This window comes from Coenobita brevimanus, chromosome 95, assembly GCF_032717465.1.
Source record: "Coenobita brevimanus isolate Jiangsu-jjx chromosome 95, ASM3271746v2, whole genome shotgun sequence".
In the NCBI taxonomy this organism is placed as follows: domain Eukaryota; kingdom Metazoa; phylum Arthropoda; class Malacostraca; order Decapoda; family Coenobitidae; genus Coenobita; species Coenobita brevimanus.
Window position 1 is genome coordinate 1,670,395 of NC_137048.1, and position 23,744 is coordinate 1,694,138.

Below are 23,744 nucleotides of genomic sequence, written 5' to 3' on the forward strand. Positions count from 1 at the left end.
ACAGAGACTCATACGGCAGTGGTGAAGGGGGTACTCTCAATAATGATATGCTGATAAACACTTCAAAAGAAAAGATCAGAGAGTTATCACGGGTCACGCTCCTCACCTTCTTAGTTATGCAGCTGAAATTTAGGCGTAAGGGTTATGACCCACGCGTTAAGTCGGCAGAGTTGGGAAGGTGACGGCCGCCGGAGATTAGTGTCCACAGTATGGTGCAACTAACCCCCCTCCGTCCACCCCCCGCTACTCCCTCCCTCCCTTACTGACGGTAAAATTTAAAAACATGAGTCGCCTAGATGTTGGAGCATTTATAACCGTAATAAAATCACCTGAAAATGAGTGAAATACAATCCAAGCACAGTCTACATTTCGACGAGCTACTGATATCCGATATGATGATGATGATGATGATAATAATAATAATAATAATAATAATAATAATAATAATAAAAATAATGATGATAATAATAATAATAATAATAAAGATAATAATAATAATAATAATAATAATAATAATAATAATAATAATAATAAAGTAAGCATCTTGGCGACCCATTCACATTAGTTGGCAGCTCATTTCTGGGTGGTGACCCAGGGGTTAATAACCAGTGCTGTCGGCTAATACTGTTACTGTTAGTGATATTAATTGGTGTTGATATTTTTTCACATTTAAAAAAAATTCCGTTCCTAGCATTATGTCATTTTTTAACGTACTGTACTTGTGCTATCCCTTACTGTTGCTCTGATTTTTTATTGTTGTCACTGTTGTTTTGTAATCATTGGTATGTTGACACCATCGTCTCTGTTATTATGGCCTTCAGTCTTGTTGTCAGTCATGGGTTTTATATATTTTTGAATTAGTTTTCTGGTGTCGCTGTTGTTGTTGTTGTTGTCTTTTTCACTTACTTTTACAGCTAGCAGATTTGTGGTTCTTGATGCTACTTCTGGTGTTCATGTCGTTCATGTTACTGATGGTGTGACCAGTGTCGACTCTGCTATTTGTCTTCTTGTGCTGGTTGTGTCGTTGATGGTTTTATTATTACACCCACGCTCCCCAGTGAGAGCAGGGCAATTATTTTCACCGTGTGTGTGTGTGTGTGTGTGTGTGTGTGTGTGTGTGTGTGTGTGTGTGTGTGTGTGTGTGTGTGTGTGTGTGTGTGTGTGTGTGTGTGTGTGTGTGTGTGTGTGTGTGTGTGTGTGTGTGTGTGTGTCTGTGTGTTTGTTTGTGTTTGTGTATTAATAAAACGACAAACAGTTTATATCTGATTTGGACCAAACTTAGTGTAAGGGCTGAAGGGTCTCCCCGAGGTTGACCTAGTACTCTTGAGAACAATAAATCAAAGGTCAAGATCACATGGCGGTATCAACCTACGCGATTTCTATTAGGTTTAAACCAAACTAGGTGGAAAGGTTGATGATAAGGCAAGGACAGTGACTCAGCTTTAAGAACCACCAGTCATACGGCAAGGTCAAAAGTTATAATTATGGACCAAATACCTCTCACTCAATCTGTCAGTAAGGACAAAGAGAGTCACGTTTGAGAAGAACAGGTCAGAGTTCAGCATCATAAAGAAGGTTAAACTCAGACATGTTTCATCCACGTCAGACCTAACTTTGTGGATGTGTTGTTGTTGTTTATTGTTGTCTTGACGATGTTTGGTTATGTTCTCATGTTGGTCATATAACTGTTTGTTGATAATGCTGATTTGCCATTACTGTTGTTGATGGTGATTTATTGTTGTTCGCTTCATATAATACATTGCAGATATGACAGTTCTTCACCTGGCGGCCAAGCAAGGGTGGGATACGTGTGGCCAGCTGCTGATAGAGGCCGGAGCTGATATAAACAGCAGAGACTGTTTCCTCAGGACACCACTGCACTATGCTGTCATTGCCAACTGCAGGGCCCTGATGCACCTCCTTCTGTCCGCTGGCTGTGACGTGACCCTCAGCGACATCAGCGGCGACACAGCCATCACTGTCGCCCTGGATGAAGGCAATGAGGAGGCCGTCCGGGACCTGATAACCTGGGGTCTGACGCCACAGCAGAAGGTACTTCAGACTTCAGTCAGAATTTACTGGATTTTTTCAAACCAGACAGTTATGTTGCTATGGATACTAAAGCAACAGTTTTGAAAACAAAACGAATGTGGTGTGACTGCATCTTTATAATACAGACTTTGTTTCTAATAGAGGCTGTCTCCATCAAGAAGATAATATGAATTTACATTAAACTTACGCACTTATACAATTCGATATTGATATTCTGGTATATTAGTGAATTCTTGGTTACCTTATCCGTTCAGAAATTTATGTTCCCTCAAAATAATATTCAATCATTTACATGGAATTAACAACTGTAACCTCAGAAGTGAAGGTTTTTACATTGCTTTCACTCACGTTAACGTACAGCCTCGCTATTTTCTACTTAATACAATATTGTCAAATCAGTTTTTGAAACATACTCACTCGTTTTCCGAACTATTCAGAAGTGAGGGGGAGAGGGTGGTCGACGGGTATCTTGGTCCACTGTATGGGGTGGAAGGATAGAGAGGGGTGGATTGCCAAGGTATGGAGTTAGGATAGGGTAAAAGACCAGGTGATTGAGGAAGAGGGTCTAGAGGGATGGAGGTTAAAAGGGTCGGATATACCCACACCAATGGCTTGAATAAAAGGTTCTTCATATCGGTATTATTAAAATTTCAGGTCAATATTCAGTCAGTTTTTCTACGTGTTTTTTTCACACATCTGTATCGCATTAAAGAATGTTTTCTACTTGACTTTCGCGTCGCAGATGCTTTGCTTAGTAATTCGTAAATATTAAAGTAGGAGATTTTAAAGGTGCCTCGTCCATCCATTATCATATCCATGTTATCATATCCATATTTAAACTAACTTAGGTTAGCTTCAGATTGGGTAGGTAAAACTAATGTTCGGTCAGATTGGGTCATTTTAACGTAACTGTGATAACCGGAAGAGCTGGAAGCTGGGAAAATCACCTCTTCTCTATGTTTGCTAAGTAGTAAGTAAGCCATTTGCAGTAGAAAAATATATAAAAACCCAACCACCCTATGTTCAGTCCTCCAAACACATAAAACCTGAGAATGCAGTATGACATGAAACTTGAAAAATCCATCCATCATCATCATTACAGTATTGTCATCACCGTCTTCACACCGACCAATTCTCCCACCTAAGAATAGCATCAGGTAAAGTGCGGAGAGCAAGAAAAGAGGGAAAATTGGGCAAAGGTGAAAAGTAATCACCAGCAAGGCCAGTAAAGTCAGCCACACAATCACACACCATTGAAGCTCCCTGAATCCTGACAGCCTTACAGCCATAACCTTTACACAGCGGGGAGAGAGCATTTCCTTACAGATAAGTTTTATGTTCATTATCAGACAGAGTTAATTTGACGAGATTAAAGTTAAAAAAAATGTCAAACACTTGTCATGTTCTGCTTCATACATAATTATTTCATCCAAGCTCCTTGGACCGGTTCTGGGTACATGCGATACAGGTGACCGATTCTGGCCCTTCATGTCTCGAGAGTGCCCCCAAGTATAATAATAATAATAATAATAATAATAATAATAATAATAATAATAATAATAATAATAACAACAATAATAATAATAATAATAATAATAATAATCATAATCATAATCATAATAACAATAATAATCTCTACATAAATTAGAAGTTAACATTCATTTCGCTGAGCAATGTAATTAACTAATAAATGATGTAACTTACATACAGTATATAAAATTTCAACAGCTAGTCGTATACTAATTACTTTTTAACAATTATAGTGATAATGACTTGATATTACTATAAAGCTTACATGGGTTTAAAAGGCACAAGGTAAAATGCAGATGGGGTACATTAGGAGTCCCTATATACAATCCTGTTCAAGTCCCCCAGAAGGCTAGAACTGATGTTGCTTGAAGAGATATGATCTCTTGTCAGTGCCCTCGCCTCGTCAATATCATACCTTGCCTTTTTCACACACTCATTTGCCATATCCGTCCACATTTTTCATGGCATCTCCCTCCGCACAACATCCAGAAGCTCACTCACATGAAGGATTTTCACCATTTTTCTTCACTCTTCTTCATAATATTTGATATGTTTTCTGTGTTATTTGGATTCTGCATAGCTTTAAAACACTGGCATATTTATATACAGAAATTAGGAAATAAAGAGGACAAAATTACACCAGTCACCACTTGGTCTGCAAGGGAAAGGGACGGCCAACTAAGATTTCCAGTTAGACTGTGCTTTTGCGATTCTTTGCTAGCTTTTTTAATTGGAAAGATTATAATGTAAACTATTCTTACAACGACTTTCATCATTATGGAAATAATGATAACGTACTAGACTGTTCGGCAATCCTTGTACGGTATTTTCCAGATTTTATAGCCTAATATAATATCTTTCACAGTTGGAAGAAAAATGGGCTTTTCTCCAGATCAGAGCTAAATTCTTTAGCTATATTCATGTAAATGTATTAATATCCGAATAATTCTTGTCCTTTACTGGACAAAAGCAAACTAAGGATTTTCACACAGGCTACAGTAATGCTTGTATAATAAAACATGACGTAACAAAGCCTTGGTAAGAAGAATATTCACGCAGATGATGACAGTCAGTCGACTGACTGTAGATAGCAATTATCTAACGCTTGTATAAGGCATCTTTTGCTTTATCTTGCCTTATTTGCAAATTTTAATATTCAGAGGTCGGCAATAACTGGCTGATTTAAAAACAGTCGAAAGTTTGCCGTAAGTCTGCGACTTGGGTCTGACTTTGTAAAGTCAGACGAGCTTCGATTTAGCATGTGGCCAATTCAAGCTGGCTGAGCCCGAAATGAGGAAGCCGTGAATCTGGGCTTGGGACAGTCCCGGGCCCGACTTCCGAGTCCGGCTCAAGCCTCCTTCTGGTATCTGGGCCTTGGTGATTAAGTCGCAGTCCTTGGGTTAAACCTAACTTGATACCGTCCCGCTGCCCTGACTTCTGGTGATCCATGTCATTCGACAAGATTTTGAGATACAGCAATATAATAACACTAGGGCCCCAAAGGTTGGCAACCTGGGCTCAGGAGCCGCATGCGGCTCTTTTAGGACACTTTTGCGGCTCTAGTAGCTTCATAATCATTTATTCTTACAGAACGAAGGCATCATATAACTATATTAAAGTATACTGAATAAATTACAGAACACATTATTATATTTTAAATCGCTTTGTGAATATAAGTAGATGGAACAATATCACCGTAATGTTGTTTAGATATAGAAGTACTGTAGATTTCGGTTTATGAGACAATTTTTTGTACTGCGGCTCCGAGAGTACTACATTTTTATGAAACTTTAAAGTAAATGACTCTTCTATCTTTAAGGGTTGCTGACCTCTGCACCAGACCATCAAAAATGGCTGTATATATATATTTACAGGTTACTAGTAATTCACAAGATATTTCGCAAGAGCATCAGTAGGTAGTATGTCAATATTTAAAGCTGGCCTGATGTTGAGGGAATGAGTGACAAAGAGACCTTCCTTGTAACAGCTTTAGGGAAGGTACCGGAGGCCCCAAATGTAAGGACATTTTTACCTACCGAGAGAATAACTATATTAGGGCTATTTCACTGCTGTTAGTAAATCATGCTAAGGGTGGTGATAGTGATGATGAACATTTCAGGCACCTCGACCTGTTTAACATATTACCTATAAAAGGAGTCTAAATCGATTCCTAGGATCAGTAAATGCCCCTTTAAGGTAAAAGCTATATTGGTTGCACCTGTTTGTCTGTTTGGTATGCGACCACAGTTTAATCCGATGTGTTATTTTTTTTCTGTTTATTTTCATTGTATGTACTGGTTTTTCGGTCTTTATACGGATGTTTTATAATTGCGAGCTAAAATTCTTGAGACCCTTTTAAGTGATCAATATGAATTTGTTTTTCTTCGTCACTTGATAGTGACTTAAATCACAACCTTACTGACTGTTCTCTTAATTACTCTGTATGGGTCTTCAAATTTCGGTGACAGATTATTGTCTCTAGTGTGAATGATGCCAAAGACAATGTCACCTGTGCTGATGTTTGATTCTTTTGCCTTCTCATCAAATGATTCCGTCATTCCTTCCTTGGACATTGTTAATTGCTTCTCTAAGTTTGTGTGTGTCTCTTGGAATTCGCGTAAACGAAGTTTAGGATAATCATCAAAATTGTTTCTGAGCATTTGTTCGCCTTCTGGTATCTCGTATGGGAGACATTAATTTTGTCTGTCTCGTATATAGTGAAATGAGGCGCGTCTCCTGTAGACTTGTTAATTCCACAATTAATTGATGCTTCCACTCTGGGGATCCAGTCATCCCAGTTTGCGTAATTCTCGTTGAGAATGTCCCGTAGTACATGCAGTACTTTGTTATTCTGTTTGTCCACCAATCCATTGGAAGCTGGATGGTATGCTAAGACATTAACTTTCTTTATATTATATTGTTTACATATTTTTTGCAAAATTTCAAAGTTAAATTCACCGCCAGTGTCACTTATTAGCACCCTTGGTGTGGTGAACCTACAGATAACACTATCATTAATTTCCCGTGCGAGTGTTTGTGCTGTTTTACCCTTAACACATTGACTCCCAAAGTTCCTCTGCGAGGGATTCTGCTGGAAGGGTGATAGGTGTACCACCCTCCGCCTGTCGGCTCATAGTCGCAAAGTTCATAGGTCCCTTCCCCGGGGTTCCCTTAATTAAATTTCGAGAATGCCCAGTTCCATCCTATATTGAGGACACTGGGCGCTAATAGGTTAACTGAAACCAATATCGCATATCGTGAGAAATGATCAGTAACGACAAAAACATATGATTTTTAGGTAAGGGCAGCGTAAGTCAATCAACTGCGACAATGTCCCATGGTTGGTTCGGGGTATTTTCTTATAGGTGCAGGAGTTAACGTGTAACCTATGTGTCTTGCACATGACTCGTATCTCTCAATGTGATCGTGTATGTCTTTTCGTAAAAATGACCAGTGATATGACATCTGGGCGTGCCTTACTGCCCTATCGTTGCCAGGATGCCCTGCGTGTGGATTATTGTGTATTATCCTCATAATATGAGATATCATTGCATTAGGTATAACTAACTGCCTAAGATTTCTCCTAGGATTTTGTTGGCCTTGATTAACGCTAAATATGGTACTGTTTACTACTGTGAATTGTTTAAGTTGTACATGTATCCTGGGTAACGGTATCTCGTCCCCTGATTCGAGATGATATATTAGTTTAGGCCATACTGGGTCCTCTCATTGTTCCTGTGAGATTTATTCATTAGTGGGGATTGGTTCACACTGTTGGAGAGTGATTCTCTTAGACTCATTATAGCCTATACTTACTGTAGCCTATACAGTACTTGTAGTAGCTTTGAGTTACTATGACAGGTCAAGGATTGCCAAGAAGTTACTCTTCATGCCATCATATTTACTCCGTCAAAGAAGTTGGAGGAGGTTATGTATTCATCTATGTTTGCTGTTTGTTTGTTTGTTTGTCCATACAATATTTCCAAAAGTTCTCAATGAATATCAATGAAATTTGGTGGAAAGGTGGGCCATGGGCCAAGAAAGAATTAATTAAATTTTGGGGCGGACCCTGATCTGGATCCTATGTATCCCTCACAGTATCTCCAAAAGTTCGATGTGAATTTTTAAAAATGTGGAAGAGTGGGCCATGAGTCAAGGAACAATTGATTAAATCTTGGGGAGGATCCTGATCCTATGTATTCCACACAATATTTCCACGGATCTGGATCAGGATCCTTTTTAATAGCAATGGCATTGGCGGAAGCATGCGCTCTCTGAAAGTTTTCTAGTTTGTATCCTGTATTTGACATTCCAGTTTTTATTAAACATGCAGTAATATCTGATGTAATCTTGTCATTCTCCAAAATGAAGAAGAAATTCGATCCATTAATGAGACTCTGCTTGTGGTGGTTAAAATGTCAGACCAACAAAACCAACCCCTTAACTCACTTTCATCCGAATAACCATGTATCTCAAGCCTTCTCCTCAAGCGATGTGATTTCAGTTGTTTTCTGCTGGTATAATGTGCTATAAATCCAGTTAAGATTCATGAGATCGTTGCTTTCTGTGACGGCAGAAAATGCAACTTTCATGTAATGCAATATGTAGTGTTCCAGTTGGTTCACAGTATAATTCGGTACCTGGTGTGTTGACAGGTGGCCTTTAATGTAATGCAATATTAGATTTTTGTCCAGATGTCCACAGCATAATTCAATACCTGGATATTGAGAGATGGTCCACAGTGCCATAGAATACTTGATGTATTGACAGGGCCTGGTTGAAGTAGTGATGGCCGGGAACACAGAGAGGGTGGAGGCAACACTGCAAGACGAGGCTGGCTTCCACTCTATGTGGCCTCGTGAAGCCCCAGACGGCATCCTCCTGACCCTGGCTGCGTTGAAAGGTCACGCCCACGTGGTAACCATTCTACTTCAGGCTGGTGTCTCCATGGCTGCAAAAACTTACTTCAAGTACACGCCATTGCGGGTGGCCATGGACAGGGACCACGAACATGTGGTCAGCGCTCTCTTACCTCAAGAGCAAGATCTGAACATTAAGAACGATGAAGGTAAGTCTGGCACTCTTGACTTTTAGAGATGATGTCGAATGCATGATTAAGACAAACTGTGAAGGAAGGACTGTCCGGCCCAGTATAAACTCACCTTTCATTGCTTCAGTAGGAGTGCATGGAAAGACATGCTGCATATTACTTGTCAATGTATATGACTGATGATAGAGTCTGAGTCCTCTTTATATCTTTATTAATTGCCCCCCAACAAAATGTAGTAGTAGCAGTACAGCAACCCCAGTCTTTGTGACTGAGCAAACCCATCAACTGCCGGCATGCAAGCGCCACTGTAGGGCCGCCCCCTGCGCTGAACCGATGTTTCCTTGCGGTGGACAGCACCTCCCCACATCGAGATGAGGGGAAGAGTGTGGGAATATGATTCCTGGAAAGACGCCACATTTGCATCCCTTCACCTAGTTAACAGGAGCACCATTGTATGCTTCACATCATCCTGTTATTTGGTTATTGGGTAATCGCACATCACAGGTGCTTTTGTCTTCTTAGTGTAATAGGAAATATACGGTAGGATACTATTGACATAGGCGGAGAAATAACAGAGGAATTAGTTAGAGAAGAACAGGGAGGTTTTAGGAAGGGAAGAGGTTGTGTAGATCAGATATTCATTCTTAGGTCTTTAGTGGAAAAGTTTCTATAGAAGGGAAAGAATTTGTAAGCGGCCTTCATGGATTTGGAGAAAGCATAGGATAGAGTGGATAGACAAGGAATGTGGAAAATATTTAGAATGTATGGAATAAATGGGCAGCTGCTGAATGCCGTGAAGAGTATGTAGGAGGGTGCTAAGGCTGCAGTGCGAGTAGATGGTGAACTAAGTGAATTTTCCTGTGTGAATGTTGGGCTGAAACAGAGATGAGTCATGTCTCCAAGGTTGTTCAGTCTATATTTGGATGGGGTTATAAAAGAGATACAAGGTAGGGCAGAGGATGTTGGAGGGGCCCTAATGAGAGAGGACAGCCTTTAGAAATTTCCAGTATTGTTGTTTGCAGATGATACTGTATTGTTAAGTGAAGACGAAGGGGTACTGCATGCTTGGTGAATGAGTTTGGGAGAGTGTGTAAGAAACGGAATCTAAATGTGAGTGTAGGGAAGAGTAAAGTTGTGGTTTACGAGAGAAATGAAGTCACTGAATGTACAGTGAGGTCGGATGAGAGAAAATGAAGAATGTGAGCTCAGTTAAGTACTTAGGTTGTGTGGTAAGTAAGGATGAAAATATAGAGCATGGATTGCTTGAAGGGATGCAACAGAGAATGAAGGTTGCTGGTTCTTTGAAAGCAGTGATAAGAAATATGGAAGTGAGCATGGAAATAAAAAAGTCGCTGCGTGATAGCATTGTGATACCAGCTCTAACGTATGGAAGCGAAGCTTGGCCCTTACTGGTAGAACATAAGTGAAGCGTGAGAACAGTGGAAATAAGTTACCTGAGAGGAGCATGTGGAGTTACATGGAGAGGAAGACTGACAAATGAGGAAGTGAAGGAGAGTTGTGGTGTGGATGTGGATGTGATTGAAAGAGTTATGAGAAATACACTGAGGTGGATTGGCCATGTGGAGAGGATGGAGAGCGAGAGACTAACGTAGAGAGTGTACGTGAGTAAGGAGGAGAGGGAGGGGGAAACCGAGGATGAGATATAGGGATGAAGGGGAGAGGTATATGAGAGAGATGTGTGTGTGATCTGGTGGCAGGGCAGCGAAATGGCTGGGGACAGGGCAACATGGAGGAGATTAGTTTGTGTCCACTCCTTACGAGATTTAGTCGTCTGGTGATAGATTGATAGCAACGACATAGCACGTGAATGATTTCCTTGGTTACAAGAAAATCACTCAGTGTAGTCACCTGAGCAATAGGTAGGCAGCACTACATCAAGTGAGTGGATGATCACCACCACCTACCGCGTCAAATAAATCTAAAGCTGCCTCAGTAATTCTGTTATCACATAGGCATCTAATAACAGACCATTAATTATTTGTCACATCACAGCTCCTTCCTAAGTGGAGTTTTCAGCATCAGTAGTTTGGAAAACGAGCGTCCCTTTAACCCGCCCCGTCCCGACAACGTATGGGTACGTCACCACGATTTGCATTTGCCAGTCCCGGCGACGTACCAGTACGTCGTGCAATTGCAAGGTACCTAATTTGCACAATTTTCAATTTTCGCACGTGATTTTTCGTATGTATACACAGGACACCTTCCTCTATTCCTGTACAAGATACCAAGCAGGGACAATGCCTTTCACTGCATAACCTCCCCCCTCCCCCCCTCACGCCATTGTCTTGGCAAAGGACCTGTTACCAGTGACCTGGCTAGTAAAGTTATTCAGGGCCAGAGTGATTCCCCAATCGATGACAATGTGGAGGACAATGTTTACATAGCATTAGAAGAAGAAACAGCCAGAAATAATGATCAGGTAGTGTGGCAAAAATAGGTCAGGTATGGTGATTAGTTAGTGAGTGAAACAATGCTTATAATGCCTTTATTACTGCTTGAAAACCAATATACTGTCATACTACATATACATTCGTACCAAGTAAATAAATAAACACCATTTATGAGTGGATAAAATAGTTACCCTCCCATAGAACTCGTTTTCTTTGGTGCCAGCATGTTAGAAAACCCACTCAGGTAAGGAGGAACTCCTACCTGGATTGGGCACTTTAAACCTCAGGTGAGCGATTTCTCTATGAATTTTCGATGTTTCTCACCAAAAGCGAAGGTTTTAGCCAAAAAAAAAAAAAAATCGAAAATACCTCGGGACTGGGGGATGTCGGAGGTGCGGAACACCTCGGGACGTGACGGGTTAAAAACACAGTAACTGAAAATTGTCGAAAATCGGTGAAAAGTAGCTGAATATCGGCCAAAACTAATTTAAGATGGCCGTAAAATAGCTGAAAATCGGTCAGAAGCAGTTGAAGACAGCCCAAAAGTAGGAATAAAGTAGCTGAGAATCACTGAAAACTATCTAAAGATAGCCCAAACGTAGGCGAAAAGAAACAGAATATTGGACAGAATTAGCTGAAGATAGCCCAAAAGTAACTGAAAATCGATCAACACTAACCGAAGGTAGCCAAAAAGTAGGCAAAATGTAGCTGCAAATCACCCTTAAAAATCAGTTGAAACAGTTCACGCACTCCAGTGTGGTGGGCTTGTGTTCGGAGCGGATGGTTGAGGGCGTTGGGTTAGGAGTGGAGGTGCATGACACCGTCAATTGACAGTGTGATGGCCTGTGAGTGAGTTAATGGATGGTGGGCTATATTAGTGTCACATGGTGATAGTTAAATGAGCCTGAGGCTTTGCACCCACGATAGGTTATTTTAAGATCACTGCTATTCTTGATATGTTTGAGGTGAGCCTGAGTCAAATGACTGGTCAACCACTTAGGTGGAAATGTTTGAAATCGATGGCCATCAACTGCTAAAACAGAGTAGTGCGGGGCCGTATTGTCTTAACCTTAAAGACACCAAACAGCTTTCCCTGACTCACTTGACTCCAGCTCCTCGTCTCCTGAAACTCAGACTTGGCACTCAGTTCAGAACCGATTGTCTATCCATTTAATTTATAAAAGGGAAAAAGCTATTACTTTCATCTTTTTAGCTTCCCCTTAATAAAAAGATCGTGTTCCTTGACAACATCGAAGATCAAGGACATCTGGCAAGATCAAAACGAAATGAGGCCTTTTTATATAGGGACCTTTACTCTGACAAACTAGAAAGCACTCAGAGAAAGCATACCTCCGCCAGTGCCATTAAAAAGGATCCGGATCCAGTTCCGTGGAGATATTGTGTGGAATACATAGGATCCGGATCTGCCCCCAAATTTAATCAATTGTTCCTTGACCCATGGCCCACTCTTCCAAAAAAAAAATTATTGAAATTTATTGAGAACTTTTAGAGATATTTTACATTGGATCCAGATCTGGATCCACACCAAAATTTAATTAATTCTTTCTTGGTCCGTGGCCCACTTTTCCACCAAACTTCACTGAAATTCATTGAGAACGTTTGGAGATATAGTCTGGACAAATGTACAGGCAAACAAAGGTGAATACATAATCTCCTCCAACTTCGTGGCGGAGGCATTTATCCGTTAGAGGATTTTTTTTTACGAAACAAAATCACCAGGAGTTGCAGAGGATGTCAGAAGTCACAGCTGTCGGGTCACTCTTTTCACGTGATTATGGAGATGGCGGACAAGTTGGGTGATGGTGTTCAGAGCCGTTTGTAAATTATCGGTAGAGGTAAGAAGTCTTAATCGGTTCAGGTTCGGTTGCTGTGTAAGTATTCAGTTATGCCTTGTACTCCTTCAGTCTCACTGGTTACCTTAGCATCCAGAGACCATATATATATATATATATATATATATATATATATATATATATATATATATATATATATATATATATATATATATATATATATATATATATATATATATATACTGTTAACTTGCTTAAAAGCCGTCTTCGGTGGTCTCCACTGAATGTCAAAAGGCCAGAAATGAGTCACGACTCGGGAATCGGTGACCCAGTTGGACTGGAAATTGTTTTATTCTTCAAGTTAGAGCATTTTAACTGTACCTTGCTCTAACAAAAATTGTGCTACGTTGCACCGTTTTTGCTATTTTACGGTAACAAACAAACCAACAGACATACAGAAATCGGATAATTATAATACAGATAGATGAACTGGTCGAGGCCTTCGATTTTGGACATTGCTCACGGACCCTGTATAACTCTTGCTTTCCGTTGCTAACGAGGTCAGTCGCTCTTTCAGTCTCCCTCTTAACCTTTTCATTAATCAATGCATTTACATTAATAAACTTGTGAATAGTAAGTTCGTTTATTTGCGTCATGTCTGCAAGCAGATGTTCTACACCCTTTCAGAGCACAATATGCAGACTGTGGGTCTTCGTCTCAGTCTCACCTTTAACATGGGTTTTAGTAACAGCATCATTTGGTTCTAGAGGCTGGGGAACGTTAGCCATCCTCTTGTGGATGATATCGAAGTTACCTTCATCATCAAGAAGCTTAAACCCCACTCCAGGAGGACCCCGCTGCCCTCATTGCTCCTGGTGCACTTGAACGAGGGGTCCGATACCGATGTTGACACTCGTTTAAGGTGGAAAGTAACCCGAAATTCTTCGCAGTCAGAGCACAGAGAACACTAACCATAGATGGCCGAAGATGAGATCAATTAATTGTTGGATGCAGCAGGTTCAACAGAGAGTAACTCCAAAAGAGTCGCCCTATCGTCGAGGGTTTGTACCAACACGTCCAATGAGTTCCTAGACCAGGGGTTCTTAACCTGGGGTCCATGGACCCCCAAGCGGTCCATGGATGGGCTTCAGGGGGTCCGTGAAGGTCAGAATAATTGAGAACAATTAAGCGATATTGCGTGATGCCGTTTGGCATAATTAGCTGCCCTCTCCCCCCTCCCGAAAAAAAAAAAAAACTCGAAGAGTCTTCAAGAATTCTAGAGTTCATTGACACAAGCCTGCCCTCGTCTTGCAAAGCGAGCTATGGGTGCACTGATTCCGTTTGCCACTACATACCTTTGTGAGTCAGGGTTTTCAGCGCTTGTTTCTATCAAAACGAAAAGTCAAAATCTTCTGGATATCAACGATGACATGCGTGTTGCCATGTCAAGGACCACTTCACAATTTCATCTTATTCCAGGCAAACAACAACCCTCTCATTGAAATGAACTTTTGGGCAGAATTAAAGTTTTATTTTGTTTAATTTGCACAAGTTGGATGCACTTCATTTTTTCGAGTGGTCATTAGTTTTTGCGTGAAAAAGAGTAAGAAACTTAATTGTTTGTAAAGACTGTTTTATACTTTGTCATAAACTGCGTGAGGAAGTTTTCAATAAAATAAAATATATTCATTGCATGCAAAATGCTGTGTTTATGTGCTTATCTGCATTTCTGTAGGGAAGGGGTTCATAGCCTTCGCCAGATTCTCAAAGGGGTCCGTGACTCAAAAAAGGTTAAGAACCACTGTCCTAGACCCTTAACTGAATAGAGATTCGGTATACTGCATTCCTGTTCCTTAGGAGATTTGGGTGAGGCATCCCTTATGTGTATCCCCGAAAAGGATGAATTTGAAGCAATTTCGCGAATATCATCTAATCGTGCTGACTTAGTGCTTTTGCGGGAAGTTTAACCATTGTATGGTTAAAAAAGAAAAAAAAAGAAGAAAAAAAAAAAAGCCCTCTGCCACATTTTGGGTTGTAAGGTTTTAAACGGAGACCATTCCTTTTCTCCTGCATTGCTCGATTGTGTCGCTCTAGTTCTTCTAGCTGTTTATCAGCCGATTTTTTTTTCGTTAACAGTTAGCAATGGAGCTAGAACCACCAACGAGAGAACCAAGGGCACCGGCTGCTACTGCTGCTAGTAAAGTTTGAACAGAAATGAGGAAGCCACTGTAGTCAGATAGCTGCTATACCTGATTCCTGCTCAGTTTTATGGTAAAAATACTTTTTTTTTTTTTTTTTTTCGCCATTTGTGTCTGTGTCAGTAGCACAGATATATTTCCATTTTTTTCATGGATCAGTCTGAAGGGACACAGGTAGCTTATTATGCATGGTGTGACTACTTTTTAGCTTGTCGTTGTGCCAGGTATATTTTATGCTCCATTTTTCTGGAGGAATAATATCTTTTTGTACTTTCACTGAACATATCCAACCGTAAAAGGTCATCATTAATGGCATGTAACTCATTGGTGACATTCGTGTTGTCAGCCTGCATCTCTAAAAATTATCGGTAGACGATGTCGGTCGAGAGGAGCGTCTGGATTCGATGGGAGAATAATGAGGGTTCTATACCCCTCACCAGTCTTCAAGTATTGAGTTTGGTATACTAACTCGACGATTTAGATAGATTTCATATATCAGGTTTGCTGTATTTGGCTACTTACGTCCCTTGGTTGCTTTGCCGCTGTCACCTGATTTTAAGAATGAGTTGGTTTTCAGCATAATTTTCGTAAAAGTGTCACAGTTCTCACCTGATACCGGTCCAGGATTCTTTAGGGTCACTTGTCTCTGCAATCCTTCCGTACCTAGGTAAGTTGTACCATCAGTAATGACAATTTCTTTCATTATTTATGTCATTTCCACCCAGTGTAAATCCTGAACTGTCCTCATTGCGTTTTATACCATAGGCATGATCATATTCCCTCGAATGCGTCCCAGTTATTCTAAGGTATTTTTGTGCCATCCTTCCTAACTTTAAAACCTGATCTAGCTGAGATGAGGATAAAACGAGTTCGTACGAATATAGTCTAACCAGCCCGGTTGAAGTGGAATTTTCATAGTTAAATTCGTCTTCCCGGACCCAGGCTTACCAACCAAAAGTGTACGATAGGTTGGGGAGGTTATAAAATGATACTGAAAAACTATGTAATAGGGCTCACCAGTCTTTTTATAATACATCCAACCTAGGTTGCCTTTTGGGGATCTCTTTGCTTTCACTCCTCCTTACTTTGAGGCAAGGAAGCTAAGCATGAATCCAGCAGTAATCTGTACAGTATTTTTACGAACAGCCCGTTGTGAAACGATAGTCGAAGCATTAGGAGGTATTTCCTCAGCAGGTTCGTTCCTACATCCGTTGGTCTACTTCCTGTGACAATATCGAGGGCAACCATGCCAAGCCAAGTACTTGGGATTCCCCAAGTCTAGCGACAACCACTAGACCACTGAGTCATCGTCTAACATCGTCTTCGAACTTACATTTATATTTCATAATTAAATCTTAAAGTTTAAAAGAATGGAGACTCGAACTCATTATCCTAGCACTGACGAACCCCGCCAGCCATAATTTTAATCGCATACAAATCTCTGTAACCAAATGAATTCATCATTTGGATCCAAAGGAAAGTAATTAAAGTCTTGGTCTAGTTAGGTTTTGGATGTGGGTTATTGCAGTCTAGATAATATTGTTCTTTTAATGGAGAGACCTATACAAATGGTCTGGTAAATATTTCCTTAAATAAATAGAAAGTTTATATGACTTTGTGAAACTGAACAATTTAAGAGTTTCTAACTCTTGCAAAATGATGACCGCTTACTACATACCACCCCAGTTTTTCTGTTCCCATGATGCAACTTATTATTAATCCAGGTATTCTCCTAAAATGGGCCTAATTAAAGTAATGAGGAACGATTATAAAGACTGGCCTTGTGTATAGAGTAGAGTAAATAAAACTCTTTGTCCTCAGTTATCAGTCTGTGGGAGCTTACGGAAGAGTGAAGGACAGTAATCAAAAGAAATCTCTTGATATACATTACCAACTGTGTAAACTGCTGCAACTATAGCGCAGCTATATGGTGTTGACTGCTGTATATCTGACTCTAAGATCCCATACAACGCCAGGAAGATGTAAAAGGTTGAATGCCTTTGGGATAAAATTTCTCAAATAAATATATATATATTTTTTAATGCAAGAAAGAAGGAACCAGTGGCCAGAAGCCAGCAAGATTGTTCCCTCCAAGAAAAAACAAAAACAAGATAAGAGTGCCAATTTCAAAATCTGTTAATTTCGGGATACCTGCACACACTGCGTTTGAAAGACTGGAGATCTTGGGCAGTAGGAAATACAGAGAGAGAAACACAGTTCCAGAGTTGATCTATTGCATACCTGCTGGCACCTCATTCACCATCATCACCGACCACCAATCCCTGCAGTGGCTGCGACGATCCCAGACAACCGATGCCCTGTTAGTATGGTTGAGAGATACCTTGGAGGAGTTCAATTTTGACATATCATATTGCCCTGGCAAATGCCACACTAATGCCGAGGCCTTGTTGAGACTTCCCTTTAATTTACTCCTCGTATTACAGAACTCGGGACACACCCCACCACAGAACACCCTAATGCAACAATGGGAGACTATCCAAAAACCGGCGTGGATGCCCCAACATATCTTTACCAAGCTGGCGAGGGTAGGAGGCCACCTCTGGTCATGTCGTAGTGGACCCAAAAGAAGTGGATGACCTCCTGACCCACCTTCACAATGGGAACGGGATCCATCTCGGGCAGGAAAAGTTTTTACAAACTTTTAGTGACATCTATTGGATGCCACATCCTTCAGCCACTGCCAAACGAGTCATAGAAGCTTGTATGGCCTGTGCCCTAGGAAAAGATATCTCTCGAACCCCGGGACCCACCGGACACTTGACAGCCACCCAACCCTGGCAGCTGCTGGCCGTGGACGTCATGGGCCCTCTTCCATTGAAAACCTCAGTCCAATTTGTAATTACCTTTGTACACACCTGTTCTAAATTTCTAGTCACCTGCCCTAACAAGTTTTGCTTTGCTGTGGCAGTCATGGAGGCTCTCATCATTGACTTATTTCCCCATTTTGGCCTTTGCAGGCCCTCCATTCGGATAACATCCCGGAATTCACAGGCCATGTCTGAGGACAACTGTCCCAGCTGTTCAGGTACCGCCTCTTCCACTCCTCTTCTTACCACCCCCAGGGAATCGTGATTTGTGAGAGAAGCCACCAGAGCCTTGTTAACCTAATCCGGACCCAGCTAGTCACCCTGGATACCGAGGACTGGCCCTCCCAAGTGAAAATCATGCAATGGGAGATGAACACCTGCCCATGAGAGGATGGTATCATGCCCAATGAACGAATCTTCAGAGAGCCCCCGCTACTACTCCCATTTCGTCATTTAGCCCTGCCACTTACCAGCTCCACCACCCGAGAGCCACTCTTGCACCTCAAGAAACAGCTCCACCACATTTAATTCTGGCAGGAGCTACTGAAGGACAAGACCCTGCCAGACAACCCTATCGAGTAGGCCAGAGAGTCATGGTTGCTAGGTTGCTCCTCGACCACAAGTTGCAAACCAAGTTCTTGGGTCCTTTTGAAATTATATGCATGCTAGATTGTTACAAGGTCGTCATTGACTTTCATGGTGAAGCCAGGTGTCACAAATTCGCGTGATTGTGTATTTATACAAATTCGTGACATTGTAATTTGGTGGGAAACCACGAACTTTAGTGGAAAACTCACTGTGTATCACTCAGTTTAACCATCCCTGTATGCACTTTGATTGGGAGAGTCTTTCAGAACATTCGTCGCTGTTTCAAAAGTGACTGTTCTTATGCATGACATTAGTGCTCTACTGAGTGATTTTATTACATGTGTATATCGTTCGCCCTGCCTCCGTTGACCGTTCAAGTCAGGCCATTCCCACTTCCGGTGAACATGGCCCATTCTCACACCCCTGTACCGATGCTTGTTACATCAGTCAGCTTCGGACCTCCTCGGGAGAAGGTACTTGTTGTGTCCAGCGTTGAGAGCAGCATCTCTGTTGTACAGCGATTCCCCACATCTCCCCACCGAGTCGGTGATCAGCGTAGTGGGCTTAGTAGCAAGCAGTGCCTGCTGTAGAAACAGACAGACACCCAGTCTTGTGTAGCTTCAGCTCCGTTCCCTCCACTAACCAGTATTTCCGTTCATTTTCCTAGGTTTCAGTCTACTTGGCTTTTGAATGAGTGAGTGAGTGTATTTCCTTTGATATTTGAATTCACTAGTCCCCCTGCGACAGTGAATTTCCCTCTTGAATTCATTTTTGAGATTCATGTAACATAAATTTATTTCATTGTAATTAACAAATTTACAGTTCTTTTCTTTGAGCTTAATGTAAATGGAGAATCGTGTTTGATTTCTCCACATTGAGCTTACTTTAGTGTGCTACTCCCAGTTCGCACAAACTTCTTAATCACGACTGGTTTTTAAGCCAGTTCTTCCACATTAAAACCTAAATCCGTTGTGCCAGCCAAGAGCTAAGCACCAGCAAGGACCTGTCTATTACTATTTTTAGTTATTGATTGTCAGGGGGTAAGGATCACACTTTCTTGGAGGCTAACAGTACTAATGATACAGCATTCGTGAGTAGATAGTCTCTGCTGTGTACTGTTGAGAAAGTTTATAAAATTCCCATCCTTAGAGAATCGGTGAAGTAAGGCAGCATAAAGTAAAACTTACTACTTGATTTCACAAGTCAATTCCTTGTGTTTACTTTCGATTATTAGCATCATTTTATTCGTACCATTTGCATTTTTCCCCGCCGTGACATCTGGCGACCTCATTCCAGGATATTAACTCTTAGCTTTAAAGTTATTAACGAAATAATACTCACTCACTCTTATCTAGGTATTTGTTATCATTAAAGTCTATAAGTACTATCTTACTGGTGGTTATTGATTCTGGTTCATTAATTTTATGTTAGAGTTTTTCCAGACCAGTTGCATTTTTTTTCTTTCTTTACCAGTTTAATGAGATAAAACTGGTCACAATTCACTAGTCCCCCTGCGACAGTGAATCCTCCTCCACTGGAGATAAAACTGGTCACAATTCACTAGTCCCCCTACAACAGTGAAATCTTCCTCCGCAGGAGATAAGACTGGTGACCTCCAGCCTGTGAGTATATTCTTTACTTTCGATTATTAGCATTTCTCTGCAAAACAGCAGTCAGTACTCAGTCTTTAGTTCACTCAGTCTTAGCTGAGTTAGCATCATGACTCCTAGTATTTTTATACAGGAAGCCAAGGATATGGGGCTTACCGATCCCAAGGAAATTAAAGACTATGTGCTCTCACAGTACACTTATGAACAGCAACGCGAGAGTGATGCCCGTGAAGAGCATAAAATTCAGCATGAGGAACACGAGAGAGAGAACGTGAACATGAGCGAGAACAAAGTAAACACGAGCGAGAACAACGTGAACATGAGCATGCTGAGCGTGAGGCACATGAGAAACATGAACTTGAGATGCTGAAGCTCAAACGAGACTCCTTGGCTTCAGGCACATCTGGTGCAGCCGACCCAAGCTCCACGAGTGCTCCCTCTGCACATGTTCTGGTAACCCCATGCCTCAAGCTTCCTTCATACAAGGAAGCCGAGCAAATCAAGCCATTCATAGCTCGTTTTGAGGTCATGGCACAGCTGTACCAGCTGGATGAGGCAGCTAAGTGGCTCCATTTTCTTAGCTTGTTTGGGGGCCCTGCCCTCGATATTCTCCACAGAATTCGTGGAGACAATCTCACGTATGAGATGATGAAGGCTGCACTCATCAAAGCGTTTGGTCTCACAGTTGATGACACCAGGAGTCAGTTTATGAGGGCGCGTCTGCAAGAAAAGGAGACTGCTGTTCATTTCCTAGACCGTCTCACTGTTTACTTAGATGAGTGGGTGGAAAAAGATGAGACCCCTCACAGGCAAGAGGGGATAAATGACCTTATGCTGCATACACAGCTAGAAAAGTCATGGCCTGCTGAGCTTATGGCTCAGCTTAAGATCTGCCAGGTAAGGGTTGCCAGCCAAATGGTGGAAAAGGCTGATGCATTCTTCACTGTGTACGGGTACCAAACTCATAAGCAACAGACCTGGAACAGGAAGGATACTGCCAAGTCTGGGAAGCCATCTCAGACTGAACCTCAGCATCAAGGCCATTCTCAGAATAATGGCCATGGTCCAAATAAACTGCAGAAGGACCAGGGGCAGAATGTTCAGCAACCTGCTTGAAAGGGGTACAACAAGTACCTTAACCAGCAGCAATATCCCAAGCAGCAGCAGAACAAGGACAAACCACATAACCCTCAGTCAGCACAATCCTTTTCAGCACCAGCCCCGGTGTATCGGAGGCAGGAGGCAAATGCAACCTTCATTCCCTGACAAGCACATAGTGGTTTCGTCCCTAGCAGCACAGGTACTTCTCCACAATTCACTGGTCCCCCTAAGACAGTGAACCCTCCTCCACAGGTGATCAACACTCCAACTCCCCAGACAGTGAGTACGACACCTCAGGCATCTAGTTCTCAGGGCATCACATTCACAGAGTTGTGCGCCATGCAGCCGTATCAGTGGCTGGCCGCTTCCTCCACAGGCCCTTCCACAGGTAACAGTGCCTTCCTTGTTCAGCCAGGGTTTGTGGGAGGCATTCCTGTAAAGGTCATGAGAGACAATGGTTCCTCAGGTTGTTCTGCAGGCAGAATCTAGTTCAGCCTGAGGAGTATACAGGTAGACATATCCAAGCTCAGCTTACTGATGGATCAGTGAGATTGTTCCCTGAGGCATGTATCCAGGTGGCATCTCCTTTCTACACTGGTTCAACACTTGCAGTTGTCATGCCAGAACCTTTGTTCGACCTTATTATAGGTAACATACCAGGTGCCAAGTATAGTTGCACTGAAGATGACGCTACTCAGACTTCAACTGCAGTAACACAAACCATGGCCAAGGCTCCAAACTGTGTCACCCCGGCGACCATTGCATCGCCGCAAGATCTGCTTTATAGTCAAGATGTTGTCCTAGAACAGCGTTTCTTAACCTTTTCTGACCTCAGCACCCCCTTACATGTGGTTCCTGTGACTACAGTTGCTGCACTGCTACAGTTACTACACTACTACAAGGATAAAGTAAAGTGCAGTACTCCTTGACAACTCATTTTATACATTTTCCAGAAATAAAATATCAATGATGCCAGTACAAAGCAAAATCAGTATATGTTGGATTTTCCAGCACCCCCTAAAATGAACTTCAGCACCCCCAGGGGTGCCAGCACCCCAGGTTAAGAAACACTGTCCTAGAACAACAGTCTGATCCAATACTTGCTGCTGTGCAGAAGAAGCAAAAGTATAAAGTGATTAAGTATTCACGGGGAGGTCAAGCCAGGTTCCTTCATAAACAAAGATGGCTGTACCATGAGTAACAAAGACCCCAGGGCGAGGTTCGACTGCAGTTTGTTGTTCCCACTAAGTATCGCCAAGCAGTGTTAGAATGGGGTCATTGTTCAGTGTCAGGAGGTTACATGGATAAAAAGAAAACCCAAGGCCGTATCCTTGCTGACTTTCTGGCCAGGAATGGGACAGGAAATAGATAGTTTTGTGTGTTCCTGCAATGTGTGTCAACGTACCACCAATCAGGGACAGGACCCTCCTGCACCGTTTGAATCCGCACCCACAATCTCTGAGTCAAGTGAGAGAGAGGGCAGTTGTGATGTGGGTGCAGGCCTGATGTCTCACCCATTGGCCCCACAGGACACAATATGTCCAGGGCCTATACATACATATATACCATAGATTAATGGGGAAGTTCAAGACCCCCACAGAGGCAATCCGAAGCTGTGTCTGAATTACCTTGTGATGTGTCTCGAGCTGTGGGCCGCTCTGAGGATTCCCGAAGAATACACATTATCCACATGAGTGCTGACACCCACGTTGGGTGTTAAAATGTGACCTGCCTGAGATTGCATAGGGATTCTCAGCTTGCCGATATTAATCGTAAGTGTAGACTTAGGTTTGACCAGTAAACTGGATGTTGTGAGAGATTTGAGCTATCCAAGGACTACGTTTCCTGGCTGAATATGTACCCAATAAGAAAATAATAATGTACTTTTTGTAGCATATGTACTGACTACTAGGCAGAGAGAGAAATTGTAATTTAATACAAATTGTTTGTCACACTGACACTTTGATGCTCCACCTTGATTGATTTCGCAGGTACAGGTAGCGGACATATCAGATTTCCTGTGCAGATCAGCTGACTGTCTCTGCCGCATGCTGCCGCCTCTTCTCTTCTGCCTCGTTGTTTAAATTTACTATCAATTTGTACTATATCATGTAACATGTAGGTACAGTTACATTACAACTGTCACATCTACACCATGTATTCCATACACCACGCTACATAACAATAAGTGGTTAATGTAAATGTAGTGAACTTTTGCTAAGTTTGATCTGAGTACAGGATATTTCACCGTCGCCACAGAGTTTTTCCCCTCAAGCTTGCTTCTGTTAATGTAAATACGAGGTTTTTACGCTCATTGGCAACAGTGATTTTCTCCTGTAGCAGGATAGTACACACACCACAGTGTGAATCTTGTGTGACTGAGTTAGGATGTCTATGAATGTACAGTATATACTGTTAAATTTTCTGAGAAAAATTTGATTTTGATGGGGCGTAATGTCACGAATCCGCATGATTGTGTATTTATACAAATTCATGACATTGCAATTTGGTGGGAAACCACGAACTTTTGTGGAAAACCCACTGTGTATCACTCAGTTTAAC